We start from the raw sequence: 24770 nt of genomic DNA, 5'->3' as shown, positions 1-24770 counted from the left end.
ACTGAAATAATTGAGGCCATCTCTCCTACAAAAAAATTAGAGTATATATATTATAACATATGTTTCTGGTTTATAGACCAAAATTCTGGTGTGCATACTTTTTTCTACCAACCTCGTTAGTGTTATTATAATAGGCCTGTCCTAAAAAATCTTTTAAACTATTGAGGACAATTGAGCGGTAATTTTTCAGTTCTTCACTTAAGTAAAAACTGTACTGTTAAAAAGAGATCTAAAAATCAATGAAATGTTCATTAATTTTGATTTCCTTGTTTTGTTTTGCTGGTAATTCAAAATTCATATAATAAATCTCATTTGTGCTAAGCAAAATAAGTCACACATAAAAAAACGAGAACCACATGATTTCTCTGATATGTGGGATATAAAACTGAAAGCAACAAAGGAACAAGACAAACAAAGAAACAAAAACTCATAGAAACAGACAATAGTTTTGTGGTTACCAGAGGGTAAGGGGGGAGGGGGCTGGTAGATAAGCATAGACAGGCTCAAATATATGGTGATGGAAGGAGAACTGACTCTGGGTGGTGAACACAATGTGAGATATAGATGATGTATTACAGAATTGTACACCTGAAACCTGTGTAACTTTACTAACCATTGTCACCCCAATAAACTTTAACTTTTTAAAAAAATCTTATTTATTCAATATGAATGTATAATATTCCTGGTATAATCTAGTTGAACTGAGTAATATATACTTTTTTATAACAAGTATAATTTCTTCTCTTTATTACCCATAAACTAATAAGCTCATCTTGAATTTTCCATCCTAAATAATAATCACTTCTGTTATTTTTACCTATCTGAGATGTCTAGTAATTCTAACAGAAAATTTCAAAACTGTATCTATTTAATCTAGAAATTTTCTACTGTTATATTTTTATAAAAATTATGCTCTTTACACCATTAAAATCATTAGTATGCTTGAATAAATATTACACACATCGCATGATTTTTTATCTGATCCTTATTAGACATATTCACACCAATGTTTTATTCATGTTTGTTGACTATTTCAGTTATTGCTGGTTATTCAGGGTTTTATTAGTTCTAGTAATTATATAAGTGCTTTTCTTATGTGATAAGAACTATGCTCACTTTCATTGTTTCCAATTTTTAAATATTAAGCACATGGCCTTTTCGAAGATATCCAATTTCTTTTTTTATACTCGTATTTCTGGGTTTTCTTGAGCCCTACTTTAATATATTTTATTATGATTCCAATACATATTAATTCTAAATAATCTAAGGATTAGATAGTAAAATATTTTATTCAAGTGTACAAAATGTATTTTTATCAAAGAATGTGAAATAAAATAAATGTTGAAATATAAAATTAAAATTATTTCCATGTTTCTTGAAAAGTTATTTTTCTCAAATATTCAGACTTATCTATTAAAATTAAAATGCAAAGTAGAGATTATAAGAGTGCATATAAATATCTTAAATCAAAATTATTTAAATAAAATATTCTTAAATTTTACTCTTTAAAAGCAGTTAAATCTTATCAAATATATTTATAAAAATAAAACTTTGCCAAATAGGAATTTAGTGTCCATGTACTTGCCATGTGAAAGAATCAATATCACACTTCAAACATATTATATTGGCACCAACATATATACAAATTTCAGAGCAATATGAACTGTTTAATATTGCAAGATATTACTTGACCTCCCCGTGTACGTGTGGAATGCGAAAGAAATGGGTGATCAGCAGTACTGGGCAATGAAATGTTGTTATGAAACATTCTGTTATACACACACAATTTGAAAAAGTTTGACAAGTTGACTGATGTGTCTTTAATCTTCCCTAATTCCTCCCACTTCCCAAGCACTCTGAATCAGGGACTGTTTCTGATGTCAGCAGCAGCATGGCCCGCAAACCTTAATAGCATCAGGACCCAGCAGTGTTTTGTTTTGAATTCCCTAGGGCCTGAATAGTACTAGTCAAGGGGAGGTTGTTCGGAGGTACAGGGTGTACTGTGATAGTGCTGACACTGGACCCTGACTGATAAAGGGGAGAAGGCATCAAGTCATTTAAGGATTTATTGTGTATTTATGATGGGAGGGCGGGGGCTCCTGCAGGACAGAGCCCAGTGCAGGTTGCTTCTTGCCCCAGTTTATAAGCAGTACTTCCTAGAGCACTGGAATAAGAAGCTGAAATACTGTTATCATCACCTTTACTTAGCCAATAGGGAAAATGAACCACAGAGAGATAAAACACTGTGCCCAGGCCCACAAAACTAACAAGGGACAGATCCAACATGTGAATCCAGGCCGTCTAGCTCTTCCATGCCTACACTCTCTCCAAAAATGTCTACTCATAGATGCCAGTGAAAAGCCAGGGTGCCATACTACAATACAACGTTCAGCTTTTCGGAGTTAAAATTCAGAAAAGAATTTACTGCATAACGCAGTGTGCTTCCACCCTTTGGAGTAGGTGGTTATGGCACCAACTCCTTCTTCTGAAGATTAATAACTAAAGGGAAATAATTATGCACTTGTCTTTCTCATTAGGAACTGTATTTCAGGGTATTCGAACAGTCCTAATCAATGAAGGAAAGTGAAAATAAAACAAAATAAAGGAAATAAAATGTTCTTTTTTATAATCAAATATGTTTGTAAATACCCAGTAAAGAGGAGAGACTATCTTAAAACTCACACTTATTTTTTTGTCTTCTTTTACTTTCTCTTTCTTTGAAAAATTTTTTATTTTTATTTTATTTTTTGCCATTCCAAAATCTGTCTTTGCAGATGCCGCATGATATAGTAGCAGAGAAATCACTCTAGAGGGAGTCACTACCCCATTTTCCACAGACCAAAAGTAAGCAAGTTGCAAGAAGAAATTAATTTACGCGAACACTATCTTTAAACCCTGCCAAAATATTTCTTGTTATCTCCATTAATGTTTAGGATTCGGTCCATAATTCAGAGTGATATATTCTAGCTACATTAATATAAATTTTGCTATTGACATTGTCATTGAAATTCTGCAAGATTTTGTAAAGATTGCTTTTATATTAATCTGCTAATGAAACACAAGGTGACCAGAACATTATGACATTGAACAATGTCTGCTACACACACACACATACACACACACACACACACACACACACACACACACACACACACATTCAAAAGGAGAAGAATCCATGGGAGTAGAAATTTTTTCTATAATCTTGGTCAAGTTTTCAGATCTTAATAGATATTATTATTCTAATTCCAAGAAAGGAGAAAGAAACTTGAGATATTTGGCAAATTATGATCACAGGCAAGGTTTAGGTTTCATGCTGACAACCTCATCACAGCCTCTTTCTACATTTCTGTTACACGGTCACAGTGTTTTCTCAATTCTAGAAGCTTCTCTTCCATGGCCACTAGTATTTGTAGCTTATTTAATTCATTTCATATGATTTAATAAACTCATGGTAATGACTAAAAATTGCAGAAGAGGGCCGGCCGAGTGGCGCGATGGTTAAGAGCTGGCTTGGGATGCCAGAGGGCCCCGGTTCAGATCCCACATATGAGGGCCAGTGACACTGCCCTCCACAGCTAAGATGCTGAACAACAGCTCAACCTGGAGCTGGGCTGCCGTGAGTCGCCGGCGATGGCATAGGCTGCAGCTACTGCTGCAGTGGGTTGCCATGGGCTACCGTATGTAGCCAGCAGCCAGCGTGAACGGCCAGCAGCTGCAGTGAGTGGCCGTCCAGAAGCCGGCGACTGATCTGCCTCACCCGGGAAGAGCGCAATGATGGTGCCAACTTGGGCCAGTGAAGCAACGTCCTCCACAACTAGACTGAGGAACAAAATGACAGCAACTTGTCTGTTCCCCTTCCCCCAATTCCCCAGCACTGTTCCCATCCCCCCAGTTCCCCAATAAAAATCTTAAAAAAAAAATTGCAGAAGAATATCTGCTGCTTTGTTTGCAATTTAGCATGGCATACCTAAATTCACTCAAAGCCATATATTTCAAATAGTGAAATTTCAGATGTTGTGGCAAGTTAAAAATGGAAAGCTGAGAAGGGAAGAATGAAAGAGGCCTTTCGTCTCCTTCAGGTCACCCCATAATGGGGGGCTGTCCCACTAATGTGTAAGGCAAGCCCGTTCTGTATAGGCATAAAGAACCAAGGAAACCACAAATGTTCACATTCTTGCCTTCATATCTCTTTTCTTCCCTGATTACTGCAGTCAGGCCATCATCAATTGTATAGAAAACTATGGAGTTCTTGAAGATAATATGTAAATTATGCCCATCGAGTTTTTGTTTTAAAGGTACTTGCAAGGACGACGAGATGTCTGAAACAAACTCATCATTTATTTAAGTTTTAAAATGGCAACGGCATTCCTTTCTCATGAAAAATGACATCTATTTCCGCCAAGTAACAGTCATAAGATTGCAGAATGTTGCATTGGGAAGACTTCTGAAGAGCTGGTCTGGTTTGCCACACTTTCCCAAATTGTCTCTGACCTTTAGATTTCTGATGAGAAAACTCAGAGAAAAAACTTGATAAAAGTAACAGCATCCTAATAATTCTGCTCTACCACCAAAAAATGAAAGAGAGAAAATATCTCCTTGCTGAGGAATGGAGTCAGGAATGACTTGCTGTCAATGCCTTTCTAAGCATCACAAAGTAACCTAAGGACTCAGGAGACCAACCAGGGAACTTAGGAAGAGATAGGACAAGGCAGAGCATGCCAAACTCAAGTACTAAAGGTTCCCAGAGGATCAGCTAGAAGGAGGCTATGGAGTGGGAGAAAATAATAGAGCAGAGATTAGGTGAAGTGACAGAGGGACTCCAATATCTGTCACCTGTGTCTCTGTTCCATGCTTTCAGGTTTCAATGTTTATCTGGGAAGTCCTGGTGAAAGGAGATTTCTCTCTCAATACACCTAGCAAAATAGACAAGCCCCTTTACTAGCCAGGGCTCCAGGATACACCCTAGATGGAAGGCAGTCTCTCTAGGCCACAACAGGGCTTAGAGAAAGGTTCCCAAACTTGTCTGGCCCTAGGAATTATCAGGGATCCTATTTAAAATACAGATTTTCAGGCCTGTCTCTTGGAGATTCTGATTCAGTAGGTTGGAGAGGTGCCAAGGGATCTGCGATTCTAGTGATCAGACTGGTAGGGAAAACATGGGAGTGATAAAGAATATGGGCGTTACTTCACTGTGCACCGTGGGCAAGGGTTTTACCTTTCTGAACGTCATCTATAAAACAGAAATGATGATGATAGATGTGAACATTCAATTGGATCTTATAAGTAGTTTCTAATTCTGTGCATAGGTGTGACTTGCTCTCAGTAATGATTAGCATTGTCCTTATCTGTTAGTTTTCCTAGCACAACTTCTAGAGTTAAGGTCCAGTGGACCACAGAAAATTCCCAGTTTGCTGATGTAAAAAGAACAGTGCAGAAAATGTCTACTAGATGATAAATAAAAATTATCAAGATAAAATCCCAGATGGCAGACTGTGTTTGCTGAGCACAGCTACTAAACGTTGGACAAGGGCTTACCCTAAAAAAGGTATATGAAGGCTGAAATATACTTAGCCTATCTTTGACTCTGGACTGTGATCTATGTACATAATAAGTATCTACTTCTGCCTCATTTAATCCTTGACCCTACACAATGTGACATTCACCATCCAGATTTCCTTTTTGGCTGACTTAGTTTTGGTGTTTGGGAGAAATACATTTATTACACTCTGCTTCATCCTTGATCCAGGATTCCCTCAACATGCCAACTTTCTACCACCATCCATGGCTCCAGCTCTTCAGTTCCAGACTTTCATCCTAAAATATCTTCTTGAGGGCAGTACCAGAGTCACAGGTACTAAGAATGGGCTAATGGGGTTTTCAAATAATAGCTACATGTGTTGTGAGCTTTTGCCTTCTTCTGCTTGAAAGATATTACATGGAATTCCTCTAGGTATAAAATGATACTTCGAATATAAAATGAGAATGTCTATGAGGACTAAAAAACCATGAACTTGCATTTCTACTACGTTATAAATGGTTAACATGAGATCCTTTTCCTTGGCCAGGTTCTGAAGAACGTGAGCAAGAGAGGGAAACAGAAGAGTGGGGAGAAAGAAGAAACTGGAAGTGTCCATCACAAGGAATCTGAGGAAAGCAGATGGAATGTTTGAAAACAAGTGTTTGCCTCTCAAGCTTGTCCTGTAGACTGATTACATGCTCTTAAGGGTCTCTTGGGGTTTAGGGATTTATTTCTAGTTAATACCTAAACATAATGGTCAAACAAGATTAACAGAGATGGAACATTAGATGCCCAGGATGTCTCAGTGAAGGCATTTCAGTTGAATTTGAAACCAGAGCCTGGAGAATGAATCATGGAGATAGGCCAACACCTTGCGGTGAGGCTGCACAGGTTTCCAGGAACACTCCCTTCTGCAGTTGCCCAGGGACTGAGAAGTGTATGCAACAGAAAACAAGGGGGATCATTTAAGTATTTCTATCTACATTTATGTACAAATAGGCTACCATCCTCTTCCCAGAGACTGGGGAGGATTGAAGCCACTCTACTCAATTGTATTCTATAGTTACTTTGTCTTAGAAAATGTTTCTTTTTGAAGCATTTGTTTCTAAAAATCTTTCTCAAATGTCATGGTCCACTTTCTTAAGTTAGCAAGTGAAATATAATGAACCCTGACAAATATCAGAAAACTAAAGAAGTCCACAGACCCTTTAAAATGTTAAAAACAAAACAGCCTGGGCCAGCCGAGTGGCACATTGGTTAGGAGTTGGCTTGGGATGCCAGCTCTGAGCAGCAGGGCCCCGGTTCAGATCACACATGAGGACCAGTGACGCTGTGCCCTCTATAGCTAAGATTGTGAAAAACAGCTCGACCTGGAGCTGGGCTGCCGTGAGTTGCCGGTGACAGTGTAGGCTGCAGTGGGGCTGGCCGGCAGCTGGTGTGAGCTGCCAAGAGCCACCGTGAGCAGCCGTCCAATGGCTGGCAAGCGACTGCCTCAGCCGGGAAGAGCGCAGTGATAATACCAACATGGGCCAGTGAAGCGAAGTCCTCCACAACTAGACTGAAGAACAAAAGGACAGCAACTTGTCTGTTCCCCTCCCCCAATTCCCCAATAAAATCTTTAAAAAAACAAACAAACAAAAAAGCAGACTGATAGGTGAAACCTCCCAAGGAAAGTGTGAAAAGGTTTTCAGAAGTTTTTTGTCAGAAAGTTCTAAGCGGCAATTCACCTTATCTTCTCACCTACATTCTCTCCTTTGCTCTCTATACCTTTTCCAAGCAGTATTTTCTATTGTCTATAGGCTTACTATTTAACTTGGAGTTGACAGTAGTCATAACTATGTTTGAACTGAAAATTATGAGGAAGTAAGTAGAGAATAAAAAGAAGGAAAGGAAGGTGCAAACATATATTAAGTACCTAGTATATTTCAGGTAGTGTCTGGTGGTTTCTGGGCACATTCATACATTTTATGCTCACAGCCATCTATTATATAGGTATGTATTATGGTCTCCATTGGGCAGTTGAGAAAATTTAGAGAGACTGTGACTTATCCAAAGTCACAAAAATAGTGAGGGCAAATGCTGAGATTTGACTTCTAAATTCAAATCTAGCTCCTTCCATTTCATCAGATGGGACTGGCTTCTTAATAAACCATCACCCACTTCGTCTTCCTGGCCAGCAGAACACCAGTTTTGTTGAGGGAACCATTCCACAAGGAAAATTATTCTACCCCAGCTCGAGCATTATGTTAGATGAGTTTATGCCAATTAGGCAAATCCCAGTCCCCTTGCCAAGGCTGGTTTTCAGGGGTGTGAATGTGACCCAATTCTGGCCAATGAGTTATTTGAAGAAGCTTGCTGAGAGGTTTCTGGAAAAAAGAGTTCCTTGCTTTTAAAAAGTAAACAAATATTATTACTGTTGGATCAGATATTGTGGCAATGCCTGGAACAGTAGCAACTATAGTTTGACCATGAGGCTCAAGTCTAAAAAAAAAGTCAAAACAAGGAGGACAAATCAGGAGGTAAAAAGAACCTGGGTCCCTGATGAGGTCCTTGAGCTACTGGATTCACCAGCCATGAAGTTGCGCTACTTTGGAACTCTCGTAACACAGGACACTTAATGTTCCTTATTGCTTAAGACGTTTAGAGTTGGGTTATCTGTTACTTGCAAATGGAAGCATCCTTGCAGATATAAGCTGCATTATGGGAGATACAACAGAAGAAGTGCCAACCCAACATGGGGGCACAGAACACCATGCCAGTTTATGAATAGAGTGGTGTGGAAATGTAGCAGCATGTGCATACATGCAATGCTAGATTAGCACCTAAGTAACTTTCTGGAGCAAATTGCTCTGCAATTAACAGATCATCTCTCTCCTTAAGTATCCAAGTCTCACAAGGCTTCATCACATTGGCTGCACATTGGGTTGCAGGAGAGCTTTCAAAAGGCTTAGGCCACCCCTGGAGATTTGCATTTAAGTGGTCCTGCATACAATTTAGGCATTGAGAGTTTTAACAACTTCCAAGGTGGCTGTAATACGCAGGCAAGGTTGAGAATCACTGTTCTATAAAGAAGCAAATGGCATTGTTTCAAAATGTTTGACTACCCCAGGAGGTAACCCCAGCTCTACCACTTCATATGTATAGATTTGTATCCCTTTTCCCAAGAATATTTCCATTTTTGGAGGAGCAGAGATGGAGGTAGAAGCACATTGGAGCAGATGTCAAAGCCACAGAAGGCCAGGGCACTTGGAGTCCTGAGAAGTGAACTTCTAGTTGGTAATGAGGAGGAACACTGGTTCATGAGTCAGAACATCCAGCTTTCATTGCTGGCCTTGCCAGTAACTTGAGATCTTGGGGAATCATCTGCTGGCTCTGAAAGACATGTCCTCGTGGGTAACACAGGGTTAATCATCCCTCTACTTTCCTCTTGGGTGCAAGAAGGGTCAAATTAACTTATGAATGTGAGATGTTTTGTAAACGGCAAAGCATCACACAGGTGTGAGGGGTTGTACTTTGAGAATAAACAGGAATGACTTCAGTAGTTTCCAGATGATCCCCCACTACTTATTCCAGGTTTGAAGTACTCTGTAACAGCTCAGGTTGTCCCAGTCTTTTCAACTCCTTAGAATCCCTCAGGGAGCTTTTAGGAGTCGCCAATGCCTAGGTCCATCCCCCAGAAATTCTGATTTAAACTGTCCGGGGTGGGGGCTGGCCATCTGTACCTTTTAAAACTCTGCCATTGTTTGTAATAGGCAGCCAAGGATCTCCGAATCAAAGTGCATCTAAATAGTAATTCTCTGTTAAGATTTGTATTCTTTCCTGAGTGTTCGAAAGGCCCTCAGCCCTGACCATCCTGTTGGAGATAAGTGAGTCAGAGGCTGGCAGCAGCTGCAATCCCCGTTGTCCTGCAGAGAAGAGAACACTCTGGGAGGCAGCCCTTCCTCCTTTCTCCCTCTCTGACTTCAGCTCCTGAGTCAGGAGGGAGCCCTGTCCTCTGAGGCATCATCCCCTGTCAACAGCCTTAGAGTCAGCCAGCCACAGATGCCTCCTTCTTGGTGTAGTCCATTCATAGGCTTTGCTGAGGCAGCTCTCACCTGAGCCCAACATGATGTGTAAATCCTACCTGGTTGCCAGGTCATTTAGAGGCCACGCAGGAGCAGGAGAGGGAGGTGGGGAGAGAGCAGAAATATTTATTTCCCTATGCCCTGTAGTCCTATCTAGTGTATATGCTTCCTTAAGAAACCATGCCAGGCTCAACATATACCCATAGGATTAGAGGAGTGAATTACCTTACAGACATGCAGGCCAATTCTTACCAACACAGGCGTCTCGTCCAGTTCCGTGGACACCACCTCTTCACATTGACTTCAGATAAATGGGTAGGTCTTAAAAGAGCTGGTGACCCAGGAAAGTTTGGGATTGTGGAGTGCTCATTCAGGGAAGATGCACCCTGGAGGACCCTGTGGATGGATAGGGAAGACAGAGACCCTTAACTCCTACAGTACTGAGAGGGGACTTCCTGAAGTCCCAAACTGCTGTATACCAGCTACTCTTGCTGATATTCAGGCACCCTCTCTCTGCCTCCTCAATAGACTTCTCAATAGTTGTCCATGTGCTGTGATTATTGATATTCAGATCATTATCTCCCTCACTAGATCGTGAACTCCTAGAAGTAGAATACATCTCTGATTCATATTAGAATCTATGAATACGAAATAGAATAGAAAGGGGCTATTAGAGTCATTGGCTCTCAATGAAAGTGTGTGAATGGGTAGATGGCAAATTAATAAATACTTGAGTGAATGAATGGGGCTGAACAAATTGTTTTCTCTTACCAGTGTAAAAATGATAGTTACTTGTAAGAGTTAAGTGTTGCCTGAGTGGTAGCGGAGCAGAAACAGAGCAGACTGAGTCAAGAGTAAATGAGCTCCTGCAAGTTATGGCCGCCGTCTGTAGGTGAGCAGTCTCTCAGACTCCTGCTCTGACCACATCACGCCATTTCATCAATCGACCCATTCTCGGCCCTTTGACTTATCCTTCTGAAGGGAATGGGTTTTCTCCACACTGGGCTTCTCTCATGGGTACTAGACAGTTTCCCTATTGATGTCCACTGAGATCCAATGCAGGTTCCTAGCCACTCATCTACTGCAGTCAGTAACGATAGCTCCATCCTCAGGGAAAATCCTATTTGGTTTTTTGGGGGGTTTTTTTCTGGATTTTTTTTTCCGGTAGGTTATGTTTTGTTATCTTTCCTGTTTTATGTCGCCCTCCCCATTCACTGGCAGCATAATTTCGCTAGAGCTAACAAAATCTCTTTGAGATGCGGCAATGTCGAAACTGAATCTGGGAGCAGGTGCTCTGATCTTCAGTGTCATTGAACAGAGGTTGGGAAACCAGTTCCCTGGGGGAGGGGATAAATTCTGCAAGGAGACATGCTCTCCCTGAGCTTAAAACTTTGTGGGATTTCTTAGGTAAAGAGCACAGTAATACAATGCTCCATGCCAAACAGTGGCCTTCCTGTACTTCCTATCAGCGATTCCTTCTGCAGAGAAAAGGACTGTGCCCTGTTTTATTGTGAGGCTGCTTTATTTGAAGGATTTGCTTTTTCAGTTGCATTTCTTAAATAGCAGTATTTAAGCCTTAAGGAAATCTGGTACCATCCCCCCTCCTTTTTTTTCCCACTCACATTTGTCTAATTAGAAAGCAGAGTCTGGTTGTCCTAGTCTAAGATGTTTCCCAGTATGTCTGCTCACTGGGGTCATGACTTTAGTAGAAATAGAGCATTTCATGGAACAAGGCAGAAAGACACAGTTCCAGGGCCAAACACTGATTCAATTCAAAATTAATTAACATTTACTCACTGCTTACTATGCTTCTGGATGTTTCTGTCCATGGATTTCATTTAACCCTTAAACAAGTTCTGAGGTAGATATTAGCATATCCAGTTAACAAATGAAATACAGAGGCTCAATATGATATAATATTATACACTTATTTAAGAGCAAACAAAAGAAAATTATGCGTGTGGCAAAATCACCAATATGTATTATGAGATGGAAACAGGGTAACTGTGGTTATTTTTGCCATGATAGAATGGTGAATCCTAGCAGATTTATTCTTTATATTTTCTGCCCCAACTTAAATATCTGTAGTGATCATGTGTTATTTTTAAAATAAGTAAACAATATGTATTTTAAAGAGAATAATTTAAAAAAAATAATTCAAGAGGCTACAATTGCTCGTGGGTTCAGTGTTAGCATATAAGTTTATGAGCCAGGATCTTCCTTTTCCTACTGGAAAACTCTCCCCGCTATTCTACTAGGCATCTAAACATGACAGGGGTTGTGAGGAGCACAGACTCAGGAAAACACCTGCTATGGACATAGCCAGCCCTGAGACTTCTCCACTTTGAGCTCTGGGACCTCGAAGCAGATGTGAGAAAACAAAACAAAACAGGGGAGCAAAGAACGAGAGAGAAAGCAGTGTCTGTGTGGTCAGGGCCCAGGGGGAGAGGAGGTTTTGACACACAGGGAAAATGGAGTAAAGCCATGGCTGTAGGCTCAGAGAGCTTCCCCTCCTCTCGCCTTCCTTACGTTTCCTCCTGCCCTCACCACTAGATCCAGCGAACTACAAGTTAGCATCATTGTCAGAATGCCAAATCTAAATGATCTTGCGTCTCATCCAGGGTCATTGAGTTGAGGTGTGGTTATGGGTCACTCCAAGTGCAGATCCGCTTTCAAAGTATATTATGGAGTTAATTCTGAGTTCAGAAATGAGGGTTGTGCTAAAGAGCAGGAGGGACACTAGCGTCATGTCGGTGGCTGCTGGTCCATTTTTGCTGGACCAGGGCTGACTTTTGTACAGTGTGTCTGTCTGGTTTTCCAAAACACACTCCACTGTATTACCTAATTTTGTCAGCCTTCTAAAATAAGCAGAGTTTTTGTCAGATGAGGAAATAGAGACCTTGAGAGTCTAAGGAACAGTTTTACTTCATTCAGATCATTCCTCTGTCCAAAGAGATTCAAAATGGCTGAAAATAAGACACCTGAATAGAAATTTTAAATAGTCAAGTAGAAAATTTAAAATTACAGCTAAGGGCCGGCCCAGTGGCTCAGCTGGTTAAGAGCTCGCTCAAGAGTTTGAGCTCTGAGCAACAGCGATTCAAGTCCAGCCCAAGCTGAGCAGCCGCTGAGCTGCCAACAGGTAGTAGGATGGCTCAGCTAAAAAAAAAAAAAAAAAAAAAAAAAAAAATTACAGCTAAATGAGAGGGAGGGAGAGAGAGAGAAAGAGAGAAAGAGAGAGAGAATTCGCTTTTTTATTGTGAGGCTGCTTTATGAGAGAGAGGGAGAGAGAGAGGGAGAGATAATCTAACCAGGCAAGCTGATATATTTGCTCTGATGTACAAATATTACTCTGAGTTTCTCTGCAGCCCAGACAAAAAGGAAACCATGGAAAATTCGCTCATTCTTATTAGGAGAAAACAGTGGGGGTTGGGGAGGAAATGTCACTTTCTCACAGGAGCAGAGTTCTTTCTAAACTGGTAGTAAAACCGAAATGGAATTCTTTAGAGGAGTCGTTGAAAATTGGCAATGACCTTGACAACAGATTTGACAACAGATTTTATAGCAAATACACCAAAATGAATTTTGTGGCTTTTTTAAGCTACAAATTAATTTTTAGCTACAAATGATTTTAAAAGTATAGGAACATCTATTTTTTTTAACGTGGGCTAGATCATTAAACCCTCACAAAAACCTCTATGAAGTATTTATTATTATATTGCACAAATTAAAAATTGGAGGCTTGGGCCGGCCGAGTGGCGCGATGGTTAAGAACTCGCTTGGGATGCCAGAGGGCCCGGGTTCGGATCCCACATATGAGGGCCAGTGACACTGCCCTCTACAGCTAAGATGCTGAACAACAGCTCAACCTGGAGCTGGACTGCCGTGAGTCGCTGGCGACGGCGTAGGCTGCAGCCCCTGTGGCAGTGGGTTGCCATGGGCTACCGTGTGTAGCCAGCAGCCAGCGTGAGCGGCCAGCAGCCAGCGTGAGCGGCCAGCAGCCGCAGTGAGCGGCCGTCCAGAAGCCGGCGACTGATCTGCCTCGCCAGGGAAGAGCGCAATGATGGTGCCAACTTGGGCCAGTGAAGCAGTGTCCTCCACAACTAGAGTGAAGAACAAAAAACGACAGCAACTTGTCTGTTCCCCTTCCCCAATTCCCCAGTACTGTTCCCATCCCCCCAATTACCCAATAAAAAAAAAATGGATTGAAAATTTAAAAAAAAAAAGTACTTTCACAATTCATTAATTCTGAAAAAAAAAAAATTGGAGGCTTAAAGTAGTTAAATAGCTCTCCCAACATCACATAACCATTAATTGACAGAACAGGACTTCGGCCCAGCTTTGACATCTTAAGTTCTGAGGATAAGACACTAAAATACAATTACATAAAGGCAATTTGGCAAATTGTCCAAAATGTAGTCTTCCAGCGATCTGATCTGAGCTAATGATAAAGCTTAGATCCAAGAAGTAAATGGACAGCAGTATGTCACAAATTATTTTCTTTAAGGATTATTTCTCTTCCCCGATTTTTGATAAAATAAAAACAGCCAGCACTTAGAGAATGTACGATAGCAAATACTGCTGGCTGAGGGTACCCTAAGAGATTCACCTAAGGTCATCAGGCTGGGTTCTGGCCCAGACAGGTTAAAACCCAGCCCCCTAAGTATTATCAGATCACTGATTCCTCCCTGTAATAAAATCTGTCTCTCCCCATCTATATCTCTATAGTTCTTGAGGTCAAGGGATGTTCTGTACTATACACGAGGTCTGACAATTAAACATTTGCAAACTTGTTGCAACAATGTTGCTAACCATTTTTTTACACCAGAGGGATTATTTATTATGAATTTGTACCAACTGGACAAACAGTTAACCAAGTTTACTATTTGCAAGTGCTGAAAAGGCTGCATGAAAAAGTTAGACAACCTGAATTTTTCGCCAACAATTCATGGCTCTTGCATCACAACAATGCACCAGCTCACACGGCACTGTCTGTGAGGGAGTTTTTAGCCAGTAAATAAATAACTGTATTAGAACACCCTCTCTACTCCCCTGATCTGGCCCCCAATGATTTCTTTCTTTATTCCAAAATAAAGGAAATATTGAAAGAAAGACATTTTGATGACATTCAGGACATTAAGGGTAATACGACCACAGCTCTAATGGCCATTCCAGAAAAAGAGTTCCAAAATTGCTTTGAAGGGTGGACTAGGCCTGGCATTGGTGCACAGCTTCCCAAGGGGAGTACTTTGAAGGTGACCGTAGTGATATTCAGCAGTGAGGTATGTAGCACTTTTTATAGGGTGAGTTTGCAAACTTAATTATCTGACCTCTTATACACACATATTTTAGTCTGATACAAAGTAGTCCTCCTGTGTCTGGTGCCTCATAGGGAGCTGGATGATAAAAGCCTGATAGAAGGAACAACAAATAGGAGGAGATTACATAACAATTCCTCCTGGATGGTGAGCTGTGCTAGAAGTGAACTGAGGACATTCTCCTTAGGAGAAAACCAGGAGGTAAGATTCTCAGGGGAAATAACTTTCCACAGCCTCCAGTGTTGTTTATTTTCTTTTCCACACAATGGTTTACATCCCTTAAAACTTGCCATTCAGCCTCAGCACTATTGCTGAGGCACCAACATTTAATGAACTCAGCTGTGACTCATTCTAATAGCTCCCAGGGTAAGAGGTTCTCTGGAAAATGTTAGATGCCTTCCACAAAGGTAACACTTTCTGAAAAATGAAGAATGTTAGATCATAGTCAACTGAGTCACAATTAGTTACCATAGATAAGTACTTATGCAACACTAATATGTGCCATTTAGTGTAGCCAAGAAGTACATTATACGAATTAAAGAAGTACATTATGCTTTGGAGCTGAATAATTTGGTTCAAATGCCTACTTTGCCAGTGACTGGCTTTGTGAAGTTGGCAGGCATTCCTCATTTCTGGACTAGTTTTCTCATCCATACAATGAAGATAATAGTATCTACATAGTTGAGTTTTTCTGAGTATTCAGTTAATCATTACCCATAAAGTAATTATTACATAAAAAAAAAGTAAAGGGAGTGGTATTCTATCTACAAAAAGTGTCATGAACTGAGATAAATTGGGATGAACATGCATAGTGTGGCATGCACTGATTGAAAGTTTTCAAGAGGCAGGAGGTGAGATGTGAGTTCTAATGGTCACCTCTAGCTCCAAACTCCTGACAAATATTTTTGGTTTATGGACTGTCTCCCACCTACCCACATTATCGCTGTGGCACAGTGCATCATTCTAGAAATAGTACTCAGCGCCTTCCTTAATTTACAGAAACACACACAGAAAAGTCCCTTTTACAAAAAGCAGAATACACTTTTATGGAGACTTAGGAAGTGGGGGTTGGGGGGTGGGGTTGGTCCATCTTGCAGAAATCGCAAATGACTTCCAGTTTTACATTAGACACCTTTGTCTTAAATACCCTGTAGCCCTTTCACCACTGGAGATATTTCACCGGTAAAAACACCCCATATGGTACCACAATATCATGGCTGTTCATTCCTCTGTCTCTTTCCATTTTCTCAACCACAAATACATTCAGTGTAGCTTTCTCCAGGCTCTCCTTCTAAATGCAGCTCTGCACCTACATTTTCCTGGATAAAAGCCATTAATATTCTCAACTGGATCTTCACTTTAACAAGGTCCGCTCTTCTGAGACAGCAGTTGTGTATTTTTCCTCCTGTCACTAGACATAGTTTTTATTATTTTATAATGAGTCCTCTTTTTATCAAAGGAAAATCAGCAATGGTACAAAAGTTATAGAGTGAAAACAAAAAACAAAAAAGAAGAAGAAGAAGAAGAAAAATAAAAAGCATTATAACTGGATTTAACAATGTTGGGCAATGCATACTATTACCTCATGATACTTCCCCTTTCTGCACCCACCCACAGCTCCAGCTCTACCATTTCATAAAGCAATTTGGAACTTTTTTCTCATGATCTAGTAAGCAATTAAAAGAGTCCATTGATAACATCAGGGCTCCTGAGTCACCTAGAGATGAATCTAGTCCCTCAGGGACCCATGTGAGGTCGCCAGTCAAATTGCTATAGTAGAGAAGAAGTTCATGTAGCTGGCCATGAGTGACAAAAAATAACATTATGTAAGGATAAAAAAGTCAACCTATCAAGAAGTTATAATAATTATATATATGTGTATATATATATATATATATATATATATATATATATATATATATCTCAGAGCCCTAAAATACATGAAATACATGAGTCTAATCTGACCAAATAAAAGAGTAAAAAACAGTTCAACAGTAATAATTGGAGACTTCAACACTCTACTTTCAATAATGGACAGAACAATAAGATAGGAAATCAAGGAAATAAAAGAATTAAACCATACTACAATTCAACGAACCAGACATCTATAGAACATTTCACCCAATGACAGCAAAATATACATTCTCCCCAAATGCACATGAAACATTCTCCAAAATACACCATAGATTAGGCCACGAAACACATCTCAATAAATTTTAAGAGATTGAAACCATATAAACTATGCTGTCTGACCACAATGAATAAAATTAGAATGCAATAACCTAGGGAAATTTGGAAAACTTGCAAATATGATAAAATTAAATGACACACTCCTAAATAACCAGTGAGTCAAAGAAGACATCACAACAAAATTAGAAACTACTTTGAGATGAGCAAAAGCAAAAATTTACACGAGGTAGTGAAAGCAGTGCTCGCAGGCAATAACTAATAACATTTTATTTTTAAAAACAATTAGGGTTTCAAATAAATAACCTAAACTTCTACCTTAAGAAACACAAAAAGAAAGAGCAAACTGAATAAACTTAAAATAAGAAAATGGAAATTAATAAAGACTAGATAGGAGATAAACAAAACAGAGAATTTTTAAAAATATAGAGGAAAAAATTTAAAAAGCCAAAAGTTCATTCCTTGAAAAGATGAACAAAATTGAAAAAGCTTTAGTTAGGCTAGCCAGGAAAAAAAAAAAAAAAGACTACTGAAATTACCAAAATCAGCAATAAAAGTAGAGACATTCTAACTTACCATACAGAAATAAAAAAGTGTAAGAGAATACTATAAAGAATTATATTCCAACAAATTAGATAACCTCACAAAATAAACAAATTCTTAGAAACACACGAGTTACAAAAACAAATTCAAGAAGAAATAGATCATTTGAATAAGCCCATAATAAATAAATAGATGTAGTCACTAATCAAAATCTTCCACCAAAAGAAAGCTCAGCAACAGATAATTTTATGGGAGAATTTTACCAAACTTATAAAGAAGAATTAACACCAATATTTCGCAAACATTTTCTAAAATTAGAAGAGACAATAATACTTCCTTACCCATTGTATAAGGCTGGTATTATCCTGATATCAAAATCAGACAAAAACATCACATACTACAGATCAATATCCCTTGTGAATATAGAAAATCCTCAACAAAATACTAGCAAATTGAATACAGCCTCATACTAAAATGATTGTACACCATGACCAAGTGGGATTTATCTTAGAAATAAAATCTGGGCTCAGCATAGGAAATTCAACCAATGTAGTATACCATAGTAACATAATTAAGGGAGAAAACAGAATTATCTCAATAGAGACAGAAAAGGTATTTGACAATATCCAATACCCTTTCATGATTTATAAAAAACAAAACAAAACATAAAAACCTCAAAGAACTAGTAATAGAAGGGAAGTTTCTAAACTTTTTAACGATCACCTATGAAAAACCCACAGCTGACATCATGTTCAACAGAGAAAGACTGAAAGTTTAGACCATGAGATATGGAACAGCACAAGGATGCCAGCTTTCACCGCTTCTATTCAACATTTTACTGAAAGTTCTAGGCAGGGCAATTAAGTAAGAAAAGGTAATGAAAGGCATCCAGGTTGGAAAAGAAGAAGTAAAACTATCTCTATTTGCAAATGACATAATCTTATATTAATATATAGAAAATGCTGAAGAATTCACATTAAAAAAGCGTTAATAAATGAATTCAGAAAAGTTGCAAGATACAAAATTAATATACAAAAATTAATTGTGTTTATGTATAATATCAATGAATAATTGAAAAAATGAAATTAAGAAAACAATCCTATTTATAACAGCTTAAAAGAATATCGTATATGAGAATACATTTAACTAAGGGAGTGCAAGCTTTCTACACTGAAAAAGATTTGAAATAAAAAGGACCTAAATAAATGAAAAGATATCTCATGCACATGGAATGGAAGACTTAATATTGTTGAGATGGCAGAATCCCCATATTTATGTACAGATTCAATGCAATCCCTATCAAAATTCCAACTGCTAGTTTACAAAACTGGGCAAGTTGATCCCATAATTTATGTGGAAATACAAGAGTCCCCAAATAGCCAAAATAATCTTGAAAGAGAAAAGCAAAGTTGGAGTACTGACAGCTCCTAATTTCAAAACTTACCACAAAGCTACAGTAATAAAGACAGTGTGACACTGGCATAGGGCAGACATGTAGATTAATAGAATGGACTTGAGAGCCCAGTAATAAATATATCTATAGTAAATTGATTTCAACAAGGTTGTCAAGGGCATTCAATATGGAAAGAATAGTCTCTTCAACAAATGGTGCTGGGGCCACTGCACAGTCACATGAAAAGAATGAATGTGGACTCCTCACTTACACCATATATAAAAAATTAACTCAAAATGAATCATAGAGCAAAATATAGCAGCTAAAACTATAAAACTCTTAAAAGAAAACCAATTTGTAAATCTTTGTGACCTTGGATTAGGCAATGGTATCACTATCAAGAAAGTAAAAAGACAACATGCAAAATGAGAGAACATATTTGCAAATCACATATAAGGGCCTAATATCTAGAATATATTAACAATGTTTACAACATAACAATAAAAATATAAAGAATCCAATGTACAAATGAGCAAAGAATTTGAACAGACATTTCACCAATGAAGAAACACATGGCCAAAAGGCACTGAAAAGGTGTTCAGCATTACTCACTAGAAGAATACAAATCAAAACCGCAATAAGATACCATTTCAGACCCACTAAAATGGCTATGCAAAATAACAAGTTTAGGCAAGGATGTAGAGAAATTAGAATCTGCAGACATTGCTGGTAGGGGTGTAAAATGGTGGTACAGCAAGCATGGAAAACAGCTTGACAGTCCCTCAAATATTTGAACAGTTACTATATGACCCAGCAATTCTACTCCTCTGTATACACCCAAAGTACTGAAAAACATATGTGCACACAATAACTTGTACAGGAATGCTCATAGCAACATTTTTTTATGATAGCCAAAGACCAGCAACAACACAGGTGTCCCCTGACAGTGGCTAGATAAACAAAAGTGGTATATCCATGTAATGATATATTATTCAGCCATACAGAGGAATGGAGTACTGATACACGTTATAACGTAGAGGAACCTTGAGAACATTATGCTCAGTGAAAGAAACCACACACAAAAGTACAAACAAACAAAAATGCAAAAGTATTAAATGATTCTATTTATTTGACATGTCCAGAATAGATAAATCCACAGAAACAGAAAGTAGATTAATGATTGCCAGGGAATGGAAGAGGGCAAATTGGGGACAAGTGGTTTCATTTTGGAGTCATAAAAATATTCTGGAATTCAATGATAGTAATGATTACATAACATTGGGGATATAGTAGAAACCACTGAATTTTACACTTTAAAATGATTAAAATGATAAATTGTGTGTTGTGTGATTTTTATCTCAATCAAAACATTAAAACCAAGAAAACAAAAAATTATGTCCCAGTTGGCCTCATGCTGCTTATTCAAGGATATTGTCCCACCTTTCTGCCTATACCATCACTGCCCTGACTTGGTTTTGTTCAGCTAGTTACTGAGCTGAAATACATAGTTCTCTGATACTCCTAAAGATCATGAGAACATTCTTTATCCCTACCACCTTCACTTGGATTCCATTTCTGTTATTGTGTTTTTACTTTCGGTCTTTCCTTAGTTCATTTGTTTTTCTTTCCAGCTCATTATCCTTTTGTTTGTTTTTGTCTTTACAGTTTGTTTCCTGCCTATAATTTTATTCTCTTTCATAGAGTTCTTATCTCTTCCATTGAGATACCAAAGAATTTCCTAAAATTTTCTTCTGCAAGTTACTGAAGCTAATATTCAAAGATATATTATTATACATTATATGATAACATTCATTTAATAGTTCCTGGCACATAGTATGTACTAAATATTGCTCAATAGAATACAATTATTCTATAATTCTTTATTTTTATTATTATTATAAATATTAAAAGGGATTTGACACAGCAAGTTTAGAGTTTCTTCAGGAATGACTCAATTATTTACTGCCATGAAGATTCACATCATACCCACATATCATTTAGCAAGCTCTGAACTAACTGTGTTATATACATTATGCTATTTAATTCTCACAACAATTCTATGATATTTTGTTTAGGAAGATTAAGTAATTTACTCCTTCATGAGAAAATAAGGGTAAATTTTGTTAGTCCTTGAAGAACTACTAAGCTGCCTCAATGTTGCCAATGTGACTAAGAATACCCAAACCAAGCACACCTATTATAGAATGGGTAAATTACCTTGATGTAAGTATAGTCCTTTTTTCTTGGCAAGCATGCACACTCTCTCACATTTCAAAAAAAGTATCCCAAGGACATGATGATTATAATCATTTTTACTGCAACTATTCAATATTCAATCTACCACCAATATTTCTAGGACAAAAATGACAGTCATCCTGAAAGTACTAAAAGAGACCCAATTTAATCTCCCTTTATGGGTCTTGACACACCTCACCTGACAAGCCCAAGTCTCCTTACTCATGATCCTCCCTACAGTCCTCTTGGTAAAAGCTTTTTGACTAGGCATGATGGGAGGACAACATGACAAGAGGAATCTCTCATCTCACTCTGGTAGATTGTCTTTCTGAAAAAGGCTAAAATATTCAAAATATAGAAAAATCATCTCCTAAAATCCAAAAGGTCCTCCTCTCTGATCTAACTCAGTAAAAAGAAAATAATCCTGTTTCTAAATGCTTCTTGAAAGGCATGACATAGTAGAATGTTAGTCAGTAAAGTCCTCCTCAGAGCTGGGTCACTTTGGATAATGGCCTAAACAGATGACCTCTGGGACTCAGGGTCCCACAAATGCACACATTCATAGTTATGACATTCCTAGGAAAATCTAAATATTGAGAAGATAAAAATTTGAGAGGTTGACTCCCATGTTATTTCCCAGCTTTATTGAGATATAATTTGTTCATAAAAAATGCACATTGTATATAATATGGTGAGTTTGGACATATGTATATACTCATGTTACCATCACTACAATCCAGATAAGAAACATATTCATCACCTCCAAAAATTTCCTCATGTTCCTCTGTTTTGTTTTGTTTTGTTTTGCAGTGTTTTGTTTTGTTTGCTTTTATTTTTGTGTGTGGTAAGAACACTTACCATGAGATCTACCTCACTAACAAATTTTTAAGTACACAATGTCTATTGTTAACTATAGGCACTATGTGTGGAAAACAATATGGCATTTCCTCAAAAAATTAAAAATAAAACTACCAAATGATCCAGAAATTCCACTTCTGGGTATTTATCCAAAAGAATTGAAATCAGGATCTCAAGAAATATCTGCACCCACATGTTCATTGCAGCATTATTCATGCTAGCCAAGACATGAAAGAAACCTAAATGTCCATTGATAGATATTAATGGATGAAGAAAATGTATATAAATATACATTTATATACATACAATGGGATATTATTCAGCATTGAAGGACTAACACTGCATGATTCGTCATGTATGGGACACCTAAAATAGGCAGAGGTACAGAAGTAGACAATAAAATGATGGTTACCAGGGAACAGGGGGAGGGGAAAATGGGTAGTTTTTGTTCAATGGGTATAACATTACAGTTATACAAGATGAGTAAGTTTCAGAGATTTGCTCTGCAACATATGCATAGTCTGGTGACATTTTTCATGATCAATTTTCAATACTAGCTCTGACATATCCATTGACCTCCAGAAGGATGATCAATAGTCAGTTACTTCCAAATGCTTTGTTACAGTATCAGGCAGGTAATGGCTGTATTTTTAAAACAAGATTGAACTAAAACTGCAACTGATTGGGATGCCTGGACAGCCCTACCACCATTAGTATATCATAAAATCTTTTGTTTCTCCTAAGTCATGTTTTTAAATATTACAACACTGAGACTCAACTCCTCATAGTTTAAGCTGATCAAGTAGAATTTACTAGGCACTGAAGTATGCATTAATCTTTTCTAAATTTTTATTTTTTTAAACACTGAGACATTCAGCAATCAATACAAGTAGAATAAATTATCTTTTTATCTCCTTGCATGCTCAGAAAATGAATCAGCAAGCACAGCCACGACATGTTGTTCTGCCTTTTTACGAGTTGACTGCAAGAAATAAAATGTCTGAAAGCATTGGAATTTAAGCTGCCAAAATCACATTGAAAAAAGAGCAGAAAAACATATTCATGACAATTAGTGTTTGTGTAGTATCTTACCATTATCAAACATTTTCACATGCATTACCATATTTAAATCATCACAGAACACCTGAAACAGGTATTTCTGTCTTGAAGAATTCAAGGTACAGAAAGATTAAATGGCTTCATAAAAGATGCAGAAAGACTCCAGGCAGATTCCTGGTTCCGTGCTCAAAGCTCTTCCCCATTTTACTGTTTCATGGCAGAATCCATAAAGTTATCAAATTTTATCTTCTCCTAATGAAATATGCTCTCACAAATACAGGTTCCTTGCAAATATTACCTTCTTGATGGCTTTCAGTTCTTAATCATAAACATAGGGTAATCATATTTGGTGAAATATAATTAATTTCCCCCAAAATTATGAAGACCTGGATTTTATATATGTTGTTGGGCATTTTAAAATTATAAACTTTAAGCAACTATTTAACTAAGATTAATTAATTCTCTGTAATATCAACTATCACGAATATATGAAATCAGTTCTCAGTTACTCACTCAGATCATCATGGTATATTTTTTTAATCCTAAAATTATTTCTTCCTTTCTCTGAGTACATTGCATATTACATGATCCTAATTAGGGAATACAAATGAATGTTAATATTTAACATAACGAAAATATAATTAGGATAAACGAAATAATCCTATGACATCTATGTACAAATACCTTTGCTGCTTTCTTCTAACTGAATGAAAAATCAAAAGCTAATGGATAGAGGGCCGGCCGAGTGGCGCGATGGTTAAGAGCTGGCTTGGGACGCCAGAGGGCCCCAGTTCGGATCCCACATATGAGGGCCAGTGACACTGCTCTCTACAGCTAAGATGCTGAACAACAGCTCAACCTGGAGCTGGGCTGCCATGAGTCGCTGGCGACGGCGTAGGCTGCAGCCCCTGCTGCAGTGGGTTGCCATGGGCTACCGTGTGTAGCCAGCAGCCAGTGTGAGCGGCCAGCAGCCGCAGTGAGCAGCCATCCAGAAGCCCGCGACTGATCTGCCTCGCCCGGGAAGAGCGCAATGATGGTGCCAACTTGGGCCAGTGAAGCAACGTCCTCCACAACTAGACTGAAAAACAAAAGGACAGCAACTTTTCTGTTCCCCTTCCCCCAATTCCCCAGTGCTGTTCCCATCCCCTAATTCCCCAATAAAAGTCTTCAAAAAAAAAGTTAATGGATTGAAATAAATGATTAAAACAACATATATAAAACCACAGATATGTACATAATGGGTATATATAATGAATACACACACATGTGTATTTACATAAATGAGTTCATACTAAAACTCCAATGACAAACTACGAACCCCAGAGGGCTCACTCTACTCTTCCTCCTTTTTATATCTGTAATTCTCTAACAGTGAGAAATCTAGCTCATGTTATACACCATATATTATATTCCATATATTTATTTGATTGCCAAGTCATAAAATACACAGAAAGTAGCTGACAATTGTTAACCCATAGCCCTACAATGAACCAAAAAATGCTACTATCTGGGGCTTAATATTTATTTATAACTTTTTAAAATCTTTAATCTGAGGGCATAGAGTCAAAATACTAACTTCAAAAGCTACTCAGGTTGTG

At 38.1% G+C, this 24770-nt stretch overlaps 1 long non-coding RNA gene across 1 annotated transcript in view; it reads right to left on the bottom strand.

Moving 5' to 3' along the window:
• Positions 1–9819: 9819 nt before the first annotated feature.
• The window catches only part of LOC109391734 (uncharacterized), a 191931-nt gene continuing 176980 nt past the window's right edge, over positions 9820–24770 (bottom strand). The window contains exon 4 of the long non-coding RNA XR_002125907.1: positions 9820–9978. This is a non-coding gene — a long non-coding RNA (uncharacterized LOC109391734). The remainder of the gene's footprint in view (positions 9979–24770) is intronic.

This window comes from Hipposideros armiger, unplaced genomic scaffold (assembly GCF_001890085.2).
Source record: "Hipposideros armiger isolate ML-2016 unplaced genomic scaffold, ASM189008v1 scaffold_301, whole genome shotgun sequence".
In the NCBI taxonomy this organism is placed as follows: Eukaryota; Metazoa; Chordata; class Mammalia; order Chiroptera; family Hipposideridae; genus Hipposideros; species Hipposideros armiger.
This window is presented reverse-complemented; position numbering and strand designations above follow the sequence as displayed.